The sequence below is a fragment of the Nothobranchius furzeri genome, chromosome 5 (assembly GCF_043380555.1).
Source record: "Nothobranchius furzeri strain GRZ-AD chromosome 5, NfurGRZ-RIMD1, whole genome shotgun sequence".
Classification (NCBI taxonomy): Eukaryota; Metazoa; Chordata; class Actinopteri; order Cyprinodontiformes; family Nothobranchiidae; genus Nothobranchius; species Nothobranchius furzeri.
This window is the reverse complement of record NC_091745.1, coordinates 39,172,750-39,185,069: the sequence shown is the minus strand read 5'-3', so window position 1 is coordinate 39,185,069 and position 12,320 is coordinate 39,172,750. Positions and strand designations below refer to the sequence as shown.

The 12,320-nt window shown below is 43.6% G+C and overlaps 1 protein-coding gene across 4 annotated transcripts in view; it reads right to left on the bottom strand.

Moving 5' to 3' along the window:
- Positions 1-12,320, bottom strand: part of ptprub (protein tyrosine phosphatase receptor type Ub) — a 337,198-nt gene that overhangs the window by 263,559 nt on the left and 61,319 nt on the right. The window lies entirely within an intron of this gene.

Genomic DNA, 12,320 nt, shown 5'->3' with positions numbered 1-12,320 from the left:
TCAGAGGCTTATCAGTAACTGCTTCCTCCTTCACAATACATTGCTTGCTTTTGTTATGACGTTTGTGCGTTTTCCCTCTGTTTTCTAAACTGTGATGCCAGACCGCACATTAATTGGGATGACAACTATGTTGGTTGGAGAGCCTAGAGTCAGGGTTCAGGCTGTGGAGTTGAATTAAACATTAATTCAGCGCCTAAAGGTGAATTTTAAAATACCAAAGTATATATTGTATATCGTGATGAGGAGCTGTCGTTGAAGCGCCTGTCATTATTAGTTTTAGGGCATATCATCATTCCAGCTTCATATAAAAGTCCAGCAGTGTTCCCACTGTCCAGTTTCCTGTGTTAAATCTGCTCTTTCCACACAATCTGATGAAAACTGAGACATAAACATGGCGTCGTCTACACCTCATTTCTAAAACAAGTGTCAAATTCTGCTGATATGAAACTCACCACTAAAGGATGCTACGCCCACAGCAGGGGTATTAAACAGTGATGACACAACCGTGTGCAAAACCTTGGTGGAATTCCTGCCGTACTACAAGAGTCAACAGGAAACTGAATTTAACAGCAAAGGGCGGGGTGGTCAATCCTGGTCCGAGTGCGGCTGTCCAGAAAGCGTTTTGCAGATTTGTATCTTTCAGCCGTTCTCCCCACTTTCATTTTAACGGCTGAAAGCAGCGTCTCTTGTTCGGCCGGCCAACGGTGCTAAATCACGTTTTAGAATTATTACTTTCATCCCTTTTCAACACCTAGTTAGACCATGAAACCAGAAACCGGCCCGGGTCTGTCCTGCTTCTATTTCCAATAAAAGAAAAACAAGATGGTGATCCAGATGGCCTCCTAGGGACAGGACCTTCTTCAACAATGTCAACAAGGACAACAATAAAACTTATGAAAGAAGCAAACTAAAGACACATGCTGTGTTTCACCTGTTTACTAGCTCACCCTCTCCTGCTCACACACCCTCTCCAGGCACCCACCAGCCTAGCCTGGCCTGCCAGACTCCTCCTCTGTTTAATTCTGCACAGAGAAAGGGTCTGGGAACTCTCCTATTCAAATAGCCCCACCCCCTGAGAATTGTCACTGAGCCAATCAGCGCTGACTAGCGAACGTCACACACCACAACGCCGAGTTTGTCATAAACATGGCGACTGAAGCGGAGTTCGCTGCAGCTCTTTCCCTCTGTTCTAAATGACTCAAATGTCTTTAAAACCACAAGAAGTAGAAGCTCTAAAAGCATTTCTCCTAAAGAAAGATGTTTGCGCTGTCGCCAGATTCCATTTTTACTACAGCTAAAACAAACTACAGCGTCGTGGACGTCACACACAGCGAAGCTCAGTTTCTCATAAACAACGAAGACAGCGGCGGAGTTGGCTGCGGCTCTTTCCTCTGTTCTAAATGACTCAAATGTCTTTAAAACCGCAAGTAGAAGCGCTAAAAGCATCTCTTCTAAAAAAAAATAAAAGATGTTTGCGCCGTCGACAGACGCCTTTTTTTTTACTACAGCAAGAAAACTACAGCGTCGCGCAGTACAGTCGGGATTTCCATCTTTTTTCTGATTGGTTACCTTTCAGCTGCCTAGTCCCGCCCCTCATGTGCCTCTCTGCCTGTAAGTTACCAGACTCCCTCTCTGTGCAGAAATAAACAGAGGACGAGTCTGGCAGACCAGGCTACCACCAGCCAGCCGTCCATCTGATTGTTTCTTTGTATCTGAGCGGCTCTTATAAACACACGGTCATCTGGGCTGCGAGGGACCACCTTCCCGCTATCTGTTCCGTCGCGTGCTACATTGCATCCATCTCCATGCCGCCAGGGCCAGAAGGCACCAGCCCAGAATGCCTGAGTGTCAGCGAGAGCGCCTAAGGTGTGTAAGCGTTCATACACAAGTTTGATCTCCAGGACACTGCTGCTGTTGCTGAGGCACAAGCGAGACAGGTAGTCAATCAAATGGATGGATGTGGTGAGAAATGGAAACAGGCATCCAGCAATCACATATCAGGATGTGCTTTCACACCCAGTTCAAGTCGGAATGGTCAGAGAGACACCAGGAACAAATATTATTAAAAGCTACTAATTAACGTCTTCTACCACTTGAATGTTATGTCTTGTTTTGGAGATGGTTCTGTAGACCATTAGATCTCACAATCTTACATCCATTAATGCTCCAAACTGGTAACACTGACGTCTTCACGACCAAGTCCACTCGCTTTTATCAACACATTTGCAGTGGTCCCTATAAATTCATGTATAATTGATCTCTGGTGCTCCTATTTCAGGAACTAGAAGTGAGCCACAGGAGAGCGGAGCTGAAGACGGCAGGATCTGGAGTTTTGTTTCCTGATATTTGGAAATCTCTCCTCTGATTGCCTAACAACAACTTCACTCTACCACGGACTGTTTGCTCTGCAACGCTGATGTTCTATCTCCACAAATAACACATGCCAGAAGGAGTTCTGCAGAGTTCTGCTGTGCCATGGATTGCTAATGCTAATGATTAGCTTCTACTAAACAAGACTCGCTCTGCTCTCTCCTAGATGCTAAATCTCTAACCCTAATGCAGGAAACAGGTGTCCTGCATGATAACTCAGAGTGACCAATCATATTTAAAAAATAACAAGTCTAACCCGGGTTCTCAGTGAACCTGGTTTTTTAAGTGAATGCTTTGATATTTAGAAACACAAGCTTAGGACATTTCTGCTGCAGCACACTAAGAGCACCCTGGGTCTTTTCTTACTGGGAACTCAATGACAGTTTAAAGACTTGTACAACAGTATTTGCATAACCTACATGAAAAGTTTGATATTGGAAATTAAAGTCTATAATAATCACTTCATCCGCTTAGCTTTGCATTTAGACTAGCCATTAGCATGTCAGTCTGGTCAGAACTTAATTCATTTCTCCAAACTGATGAAAGAGTTTTCCACAACAGGTTAAAATTGTTATTTACGATATTTACACATTTTCACATGAAGCACCAAAAACTGTTTTCTGAGTTGATCGATAGGTAAACAAAACACCGAACATGTCAAATCTGGAGCTTCGGTTGCCTTCCATTCCACATCAATACCCGTTTTCTTTTTTCTTTACTCCAGTGTTCCAGATCCACAATGTGAGAAACAACCACATTTATCTGATGTTGGGGTTGTTTTAATGTCACAGTGTGTATTTTTAAACACAGTAAAGAACGAGTGTTTCCCTTATTCTCTCAGGGCCCAATCAGTGACATCCTGACAGAGCGCCTGCTGTCGACACCGTGTGACTAGGGCTGTCGCGGTAACCGCAAAAATGAAATATCGCAATATGAAGAAGCCCACCGCGCTGCATCATGGGCCACCGCGATTACTGAACTTGGTTCAACTCAATGATGCATGTTGAGAAGGATGGCTGCACTGGTATCAAAACGAAACGTTACTTCGCTCCTTTGGGAGCGCTTTGGTTTTCAGTACGTCAGCTGCTGCGCAGCCAGAGTCCTTGGCCGAGACAGAGCTGCCACCAGCGGCAAAAAATAAATAAATAATAAACGCTCGGAGACCTGCTGAAGTCCCGGACAAGCACTGCTTCTGCAACCGTCCCGAAGAGAGTTTGAGCCGAGCTGGAGCTCACTCGCTACCTGCAGGAGGAATGCATCCACCCTAAAGAAACCCCCCTGACATGGTGGAGCAACAACCGGGAGAGATTCCCTTTGCTCGCCAGAGTCGCACGCAAGTTGAGTTCGGAAGCGAGCGGGGCCGGACCGGAGGGGAGCGGAGGTAGTGGAATTTGGGGTAAGTGCAACGAGCGCACCATCCGAGAGGGTTTTCAGTGTTGCTGGAAATGTTGCCCCCCCTCTCAGATCCTCTCTCAAAGCGTATGTGGTTAACATGCTGGTTTTCCTTGTGGGTAACAAGGACGTGACCGAGCTATAAAGCACCGTCATTCGTGTGTGTGAAAGTGAAAGTGAAATGATAGTGCCCCGCCCCCCGGCGCGCGCGCGCCCGGTACATGCAATTTTTTATGCTTGATTTTAAACAACTAAACAAAATGGGGACTTGTTTCTTATTTGTTAGATGCTGCAGCCAAATTTGCATTTAAAAGTTTAACCTTCTCCTGAATTTTGTTGTTTTTAAGTTCAGTCGGACTCCGACTGTCGGAGAAACAAACGTTACTGCGATCTGTGTTGTTACTGCCCTTTGATCTGCATTCAGTAAAGCGTTATAAAAGAAGGCACGGCAATTTTTAACCTTTTTTAAATGTGTAAACATTATGTTTATATAGTACTGCAATAAAAAAAAGGACTGCAATAATATCGCACACCGCAATATTAAGCCACCCTGAATCACCGCAGGGGGAATTCCTCAACCGCGACAGCCCTACGTGTGACGGGAGAAAGGAGTGCAGAAAAACCGGGTGCGAAGAGCTGGGTGGGTGATGGGTGCCGGAGTCAAACGCTCTATTCCGACCCCGCAGTTTGGGATCACATGTGCCATAAAAATATATAAAACACAACGATTTATGCCTGAGATAAAGAAAATGCTTAACAGACAGAGACTCAACTAAAGCTAACATATGCTATATTTATCTGCCCAAAATAAAAAGTGTTCTACGGTCAGAGAGAAGGCAACAGCCAAAGAGAGAAAAGTCCTGTCTGTTGGACTTCAGCCAAGCAGTAGGGGGCAGTTTTTGAGGTGAGACGCCTGGGGGAACAGAGAGACGGAAGGCTGCCAAGACTCGCGGTTAGAAAGCTAATTAAACTATTGGCCCATTGTGAGGGAGGTGAGAGTTAAAAGAGTGGGCTCAAGCTCACCCCAGGAAGCAGCTCTGCATCTTCAGAGTGACTGCACACCCCAAAGTGAATTTTCCACCGAGTCACAGAAACAGAGGCAGATCAGGGCTTTTTGGGGACGCCGATCGACTGTCCTCTCTCTTCCTTTTTCTTTTCTAAGGGCTCAGAATCAGGCCAAGACAGAAAAAAGCTGAGCTGCTTCAATCATTGTGCCCTTTGTGAGCTATGATGAGTTCCTCGTGTGCACGAAGGCTTAGAGGAAACACAATGCTGCAGTAAATCGGTGGTCGTTCCTACGAACCACGGATAAACGCTGCTACCTGTAAAAACACCCCGGAATGGTCTTAAAGGGACAGTTCAGCTGTTCTGAGGGGATCTCTGTGGGAATATTATAAACAAATACCAACAGTTTCAGTTTGGGGAAATATCATAACATTTGTACGGAGATAGCTGTTTATGACAACATGGATGATAACCTACAGAAAGCAGCCGTGATTCTAACCTAGGGCTGCTCCATTAAGAAAAAACTATGAAAATAGCAATCACAGTTATTTGGTTCAACACTGTAACGACTTATTTTCACCTAAAAAGTGTATGATTGTGTCTGGGAAATTGATAACAAAGAAAATTAAAAGGAATTGTATGTATTTGTATTATTTTTTTAATGAAATTGTTACGGAAAATTTTATGTTTATTAATTCGTGATCACAGACTCAATCACCTGAATGTAAATGTATTGCACTATGCCTCTTTGCATGCTCACTTATTCACACACACACGCACACACACACACGCCCACACACACACACATATATTGTTGACTTCCCACACACAGACACAATCTCTCTCTCTCTCTCTCTCTCTCTCTCTCTCTCTCTCTCTCTCTCTCTCTCTCTCTCTCTCTCTCTCTCTCTCTCTCTCTCTCTCTCTCTCTCTCTCTCTCTCTCTCTCTCTCTCTCTCTCTCTCTCTCTCTCTCTCTCTCTCTCTCTCTCCCCCCCCCCCCCCTCTCTCTCTCTCTGTTCGGGCATTTTGCCTCGTGCATTATGTCACAGTTATAACTGTATGACTTGTCTGCTCGTTGTCTCCTTCTCTCGTCACTATAGGAAATGGGTTATTGATAAACATATTGATAAAATCCACAACAGACAATTTCAGGTTGAAAATCTAGCAAGAAAGCGTTGGGCTTAAAAATCCAAATGTTATCAAAAGTATTCTAGACTGTCTTCATATAAATTTCAATAACTTGCATTAATCTTTCATATAAGAGGAAGGAAAAAGGGAACTAGGCAGTTTCTGCTTGCTTTTAGCACCCTCTAGTGTCCGTTTGTAGAACCAAAACTAAAACTTCTCTCCTCGATGTGCGTTTGTCTTTTTAACACCTTAATCTGACAGCGGAAATGTCTCCCCAGCCTTCGTTAGTGTCTACAGCAGTGACTTGTCACTAAATGAAACAATCAGCTGTGTTCATGATCCAAAACATACAGAAAATGTGCTGGAACCAGACTGCAGCACCAGGTATGCCAGCTCAATTTTATCTAAGTCTCAACAGAGCGGCCGCCAGTCTGAAGTTGCAAGTGGAATATTCTGGTCACAGAGGGAAATAAGGGCTGGGTGGCCTTTCATTGACCCTGTCAAGGGTCATTTTAGCACATACTGCCTTGAGAAAATGGTTTAAAAATGTGAAAAAGTTGCAAAGTGTCCCTTTAAAAATCAAACTACATTTCTATTTTATTAATAAACATGTTTTATGCTATATTTGTGTCCTGTCTCGTTTTTTGTGTTGACTAGGTTTACTTTTTCTTTCACTGGACATTTAGCTCTCATAACCCACAGTAACCAGCCTATCCATCACTTCACACACAAACAGCAGCCAAAATACTGTTTCTCAGTTTGACAAATGTTTGTGTTTTCCATTTTCTTGATTAACCTGGATTTTTGTGACTATTTCTAGAAAAAATTTTAATTAAAACAAAGAGCATACCCAAATGCACAGTCCTGGCATCACCCCAAATAGACTAGTGGTTAGCGTGTCAATCCTGTCAGAATAATTTACCATTTTTACAAACCGAGGTCGTTCAGACATCTCTTAACAGGTTAAACATTAGTTGCAGCTAACTTTTTTCCCCAGAAAAAAGAACTTGAAAGGATATAAAGTATCCCAGATGATGTGTGACTGCCAGCAGCAGCTGTGGCACAAAAACAGGAGATGGACTGATGTGATAACCCTGCCACATCTGTTATTTTACTCTGACACAACATAAACATAAGCAGGACAGGAGGGAGTGAAATGTTGTTCCAGCAGCCGTAGCTGTTAATGGAAGCGTCTAGACTGAGCCACATTTGTTGAACCTTCCACACAACATCAAAGTCTACTTAAAAACATTCTTGAGGACACAAATAATGGACCTGCTGGGTCTTGGAGGCGTTGGTCCCTTTACACTCCACTTCTCTAAATGATTCTGTCACTGTACAGCTGGGGGAAAAAAACAGAAACATTGGAAGAAATCTGCAGGAAAGGGGCAGATATGTCCTATGTGGCCGCTGGCCAAGATGAGAACAAGAGCCATGCGGGGGAACGTCAACGGAGACCGGACCGTTTAAAAAGGAAGGACTTCACTTGCCTTTCCTTCACACATTTATATAAAGAAAAATATTTCTACGGTATTTTGCAAGCGAGATCAGGTCTAAAAAACAGAAAATATCTATAATTGTGCAAATGAGCTCCATGACTGGTAGTGGAGCACCAGACATTTCCACTTCCTTGTGAAATCCTCCCGTCATCTGTGGTTATGTTCAGGGTCAGAGTCTGTAATGACAAAGCCAACACAGAAGCACGTAGAGGCTTCAGTTATCTGCACCCTGCTGCATCAAAATTACAACTCTGCCCCAGATGGTCACAGTCGCTGGTAGAAGACCCCACAGGCTACTTCCATCTCCTTTTCAGATTTGCAGCCACAGTTGTGGGACCCATGCAGAGGAAACTAAAGGGCTGCAGCCACAGATGGCTGCGAGCTGAGAACTGAGCCGAGAGAGGACGAGGGGTGGGGGGGGCTTACAGATGTATGGCAGTTTGACTCCACGCTGAGATAAAGACGTTTAATCTTCTACAGAATGTTCCTTAGCTTTGCCTCTTAGAGACATTGTTACTTCCACATGCATGTGTGTGGTTCTGTTTTACACTCACTGCTAATATTCATCTAAGATGACCCAATTCTCTTTGGTCAACAACAAAACTAATCAGAATATAATTTCTACAAACGGCATGGACGGCACTGCCAACTCAAAGAGCTGGCTTGCTTTTTATCTTCTAAATTCAATTAAACTGAACACTCTCTGGCTTTTTTTCACCAAAGAATAAATGTTGTTTCTCGTCTTCATCTAGTAACGAAATTACATGTCTCAACGGCATATTAGTGCATCGGTAGCCGGAGGAGCAAAGGCACTTTCAACCCAAATTGTGGGGCTTTAGAATTCCCATTGCCAACACTTTTGTGTAAAAGAAGAATCATTTTCTATGGGACCTAAGCGCATCGCTGTTACATTTTCATGGCGTCACATTGTCAAGGGGGTTAGCTGCTTTGAAAAACCAGTGTGATTTTAGAAAAGGTCAGAAAATAATCCAATCCTTTTGAAGAGGTGTCTACTTTAGGGTTTTCTTTCAGACTTTGAAAAATTACCACTCTTTTGAGTAATAATATCCCACATGACAAGCCAACGTGTCTAAAGAAAAGGTCTTAAAAGGGGAACGGACTTCTTAAGAGTACAGAAACAGTCGCTGTGTAATCCTCAGGTGCCTCACGCTTTAATTTGCCTCCAAGTATAGTGATGACTCTTTGAATCGTGCTGCACAATTAGAAGCTTTTATGCAAAGAATGGCAGTATTTTTTAGACTTAACAAGGAAGCAGCGGCATCCAAGGAGCTATTTTCATACCAATCCTCACACTGGAACTTTTATAGCCTCATTACTCAGTCAAGGTAAAATGAGTTAAGGGTCTTAATCAGGGATCAAGTAGTCAGGAGACTTCAAACTGAGCAGATTAAGGGGGAAAATACCAGGGGACACCTGGTATTAGACTCTGTGTGTGTGTGTGTGTGTGTGTGGGGGGGGGGGGGGGGGGGGGTCCTGAGCTGCTTTTTTATGAGGCTTTGCTTCTCTAATGTCCAGCGCGCGATGGTTAGAGACCCCCGCTGGTGCACTTCATATTTTCCCAGCACGAGTCTGTGTAGCTTATGTTCGGGGAAGCTGTTCAAAAAGAGCCGTTATTCTGTGAATTATAAAAACTCAATATGCTGAAATTGGGCTGCTTTTGTTACATTTGGAAACTTTAAAAAATCAAAAAATCCACACAGAATGAAGGTGTTTGGTGGGATATGTAACTTTAAAATGTCAGACTCATTCAGTGGGTTTAGCTGAAATACTTTTTAGATTTGTTCCCATCCACTAAATTAATGATTTTTTTATTACAACATTTTGAGGTTAGGCTAACCCTTAATTTGGAAAACTGTGATAAAAGCCCAATGGCCGTCCAAGTATTATCATAAAAACTAAATTACACCATGCAACACCACATTTATATATTTGCATCCTGACTAATTCGTAGCTCTAGAGGAACCTGACAATGTTTTAGATGTCTGAACATTTACAGGCCCTTCTCAAAAAATTAGCATATTTTGACACAGTTTATTATTGTCTGTAATGCACTGATAAACATTAGACTTTCATATATATTAGATTCATTACACACAACTGAAGTAGTTCAAGCCTTTTATTGTTTCTAATATTGATGATTTTGGTATACAGCTCATGAAAACCCAAAAGTCCTATCTCAAAAAATTTGCATATCATGACAAGGTTCTCTAAACGAGCTATTAACCTAATCATCTGAATCAACTAATTAACTCTAAACACCTGCAAAAGATTCCTGAGGCTTTTTAAAACTCCCAGCCTGGTTCATTACCCGAAACAGCAATCATGGGTAAGACTGCCGACCTGACTGCTGTCCAGAAGGCCATCATTGACACCCTCAAGCAAGAGGGTAAGACACAGAAAGACATTTCTGAATGAATAGGCTGTTCCCAGAGTGCTGTATCAAGGCACCTCTGTGGGAAGTCTGTGGGAAGGAAAAAGTGTGGCAGAAAACGCTGCACAACAAGAAGAGGTGACCGGACCCTGAGGAAGATTGTGGAGACCGGACCCTGAGGAAGATTGTGGAGAAGGACCGATTCGAGACCTTGGGGGACCTGCGGAAGCAGTGGACTGAGTCTGGAGTAGAAACATACAGAGCCACCGTGTACAGGCGTGTGCAGGAAATGGGCTACAGGTGCCGCATTCCCCAGGTCAAGCCACTTTTGAACCAGAAACAGCGTCAGAAGCGCCTGACCTGGGCTACAGAGAAGCAGCACTGGACTGTTGCTCAGTGGTCCAAAGTACTTTTTTTCGGATGAAAGCAAATTTTGCATGTCATTCAGAAATCAAGGTGCCAGAGTCTGGAGGAAGACTGGGCAGAGGGAAATGCCAAAATGCCTGAAGTCCAGTGTCAAGTACCCACAGTCAGTGATGGTCTGGGGCGCCATGTCAGCTTCTGGTGTTGGTCCACTGTGTTTTATCAAGGGCAGGGTCAATGCAGCTAGCTATCAGGAGATTTTGGAGCACTTCATACTTCCATCTGCTGAGAAGCTTTATGGAGATGAAGATTTCATTCATCAGCACGACCTGGCACCTGCTCACGGTGCCAAAACCACTGCTAAATGGTTTACTGACCATGGTGTTACTGTGCTCAATTGGCCTGCCAACTCTCCTGACCTGAACCCCGTAGAGAATCTGTGGGATATTGTGAAGAGAAAGTTAAGAGATGCAAGACCCAACACTCTGGATGAGCTTAAGGCCGCTATCGAAGCATCCTGGGCCTCCATAACACCTCAGCAGTGCCACAGGCTGATTGCCTCCATGCCACGCCGCATTGAAGCAGTCATTTCTGCAAAAGGACTCCCGACCAAGTATTGAGTGCATAACTGAACATAATTATTTAAAGGTTGACTTCTTTTTGTATTAAAAACACTTTTCTTTTATTGGTCGGATGAAATATGCTAATTTTTTTAGATAGGAATTTTGGGTTTTCATGAGCTGTATGCCAAAATCATCAATATTAGAAACAATAAAAGGCTTGAACTACTTCAGTTGTGTGTAATGAATCTAATATATATGAAAGTCTAATGTGTATCAGTACATTACAGACAATAATGAACTTCATCACAAATACGCTAATTTTTTTAGAAGGACCTGTAGAGTAACCTGACAGCACGTCACTAATTATACAGCTTATTTAAAAGCGCTTGTTGTCTGTATGATGAGCCTTTTGCAGAATACAACTCCTCTGTTTGCTTAAAAACAAGCAACAACTGATTACTTGGAGCTGCCACAACAGAAGTTGTGAGGCCACTATTGTTTCAGCACCACACAAAGAGAACGGGATCCTATCACGGCATCCAGGGACCAGGATATTTCCATCGTGATGCCCTCCGACAGCATAATTATGCATTATATCTCAATTTGTATGGCTCGCCAAACCACATCAGCTACAGCTTAGAGTCCAGTGTCCCAGAAGCAGCAGCAGCAGCAGGAGTGGGGCTGAGGGAGGGAATGGAGAGACGAAAGGGTGAAGGGAGTTTAAAACTCGCAGCCCGAAGCTAAACAAATGGAATGCAAAGGCAGTTAGATTGGAGACCAGATGCAGAAAGGGGGGCGAATAGGGATGTCAGTGGACTTTCACTTTATATCAACGTCAGATTAAAGGCACTTGCAGTGAGAGCTGGAGCTGAGGCATCATGGGGCAAGGGTGGCTAAAGAGTGCGGAGAGCAAGAGAGGAGAGTGTTAGTCCTGCAGCCAATGCTGCCACTGCACATAACTGGGAGGACGACTCAGAAAACACAAACAGAAGAAGAAATAGGCCTCGATGAGTGGATTGGACCTCAAAAAGGCACTGATTTATTGTTTCTGTTAAGTCTTGTGACTTTTAGGAAAGTTTAATGGACACAGCTGTAGACAATCAGTCTTGTCACTATGAGGTTATTTCCAGCACTATGCTAATATTTTAGAGATGTCTCACGAAGATAAAACAGTTGTCTTGGTGCGTTCATTCAAACCAGCTTCCTGCTTTTATAAACGGTGCCTTTGTGTGGTGGGAACGTACTCTCCATCAAGTTTGGGTTTTTGTGATTAATCACAAGAGTGATCTAAGCAGAATCTGGTAAAGTTAAAGGACTCATGAAAAACTGCTCTGGCTAGTTCTAATGTTTAAGCAATCAAACTTATCATTTCTTTGGAGATTTTTCTCTGTAGCAGACACACGAAAGGACAGAGGGTGTTTCTCAATGCCAATGAACCTTGCCTTGATGTCTTAGTCCCACCCCAGTTGCCTGGGAGATACGTCATCAGGAACCGCCAAGGCACGTTCCAATGTTCATGTTCTACCCAGGCGTCTGTTCCCCATTTGTTAGCCATTTAGCTAGCTGAGCAAGGACACACAGGAGGTGCCTTGTAGCCTGGCCTTGGT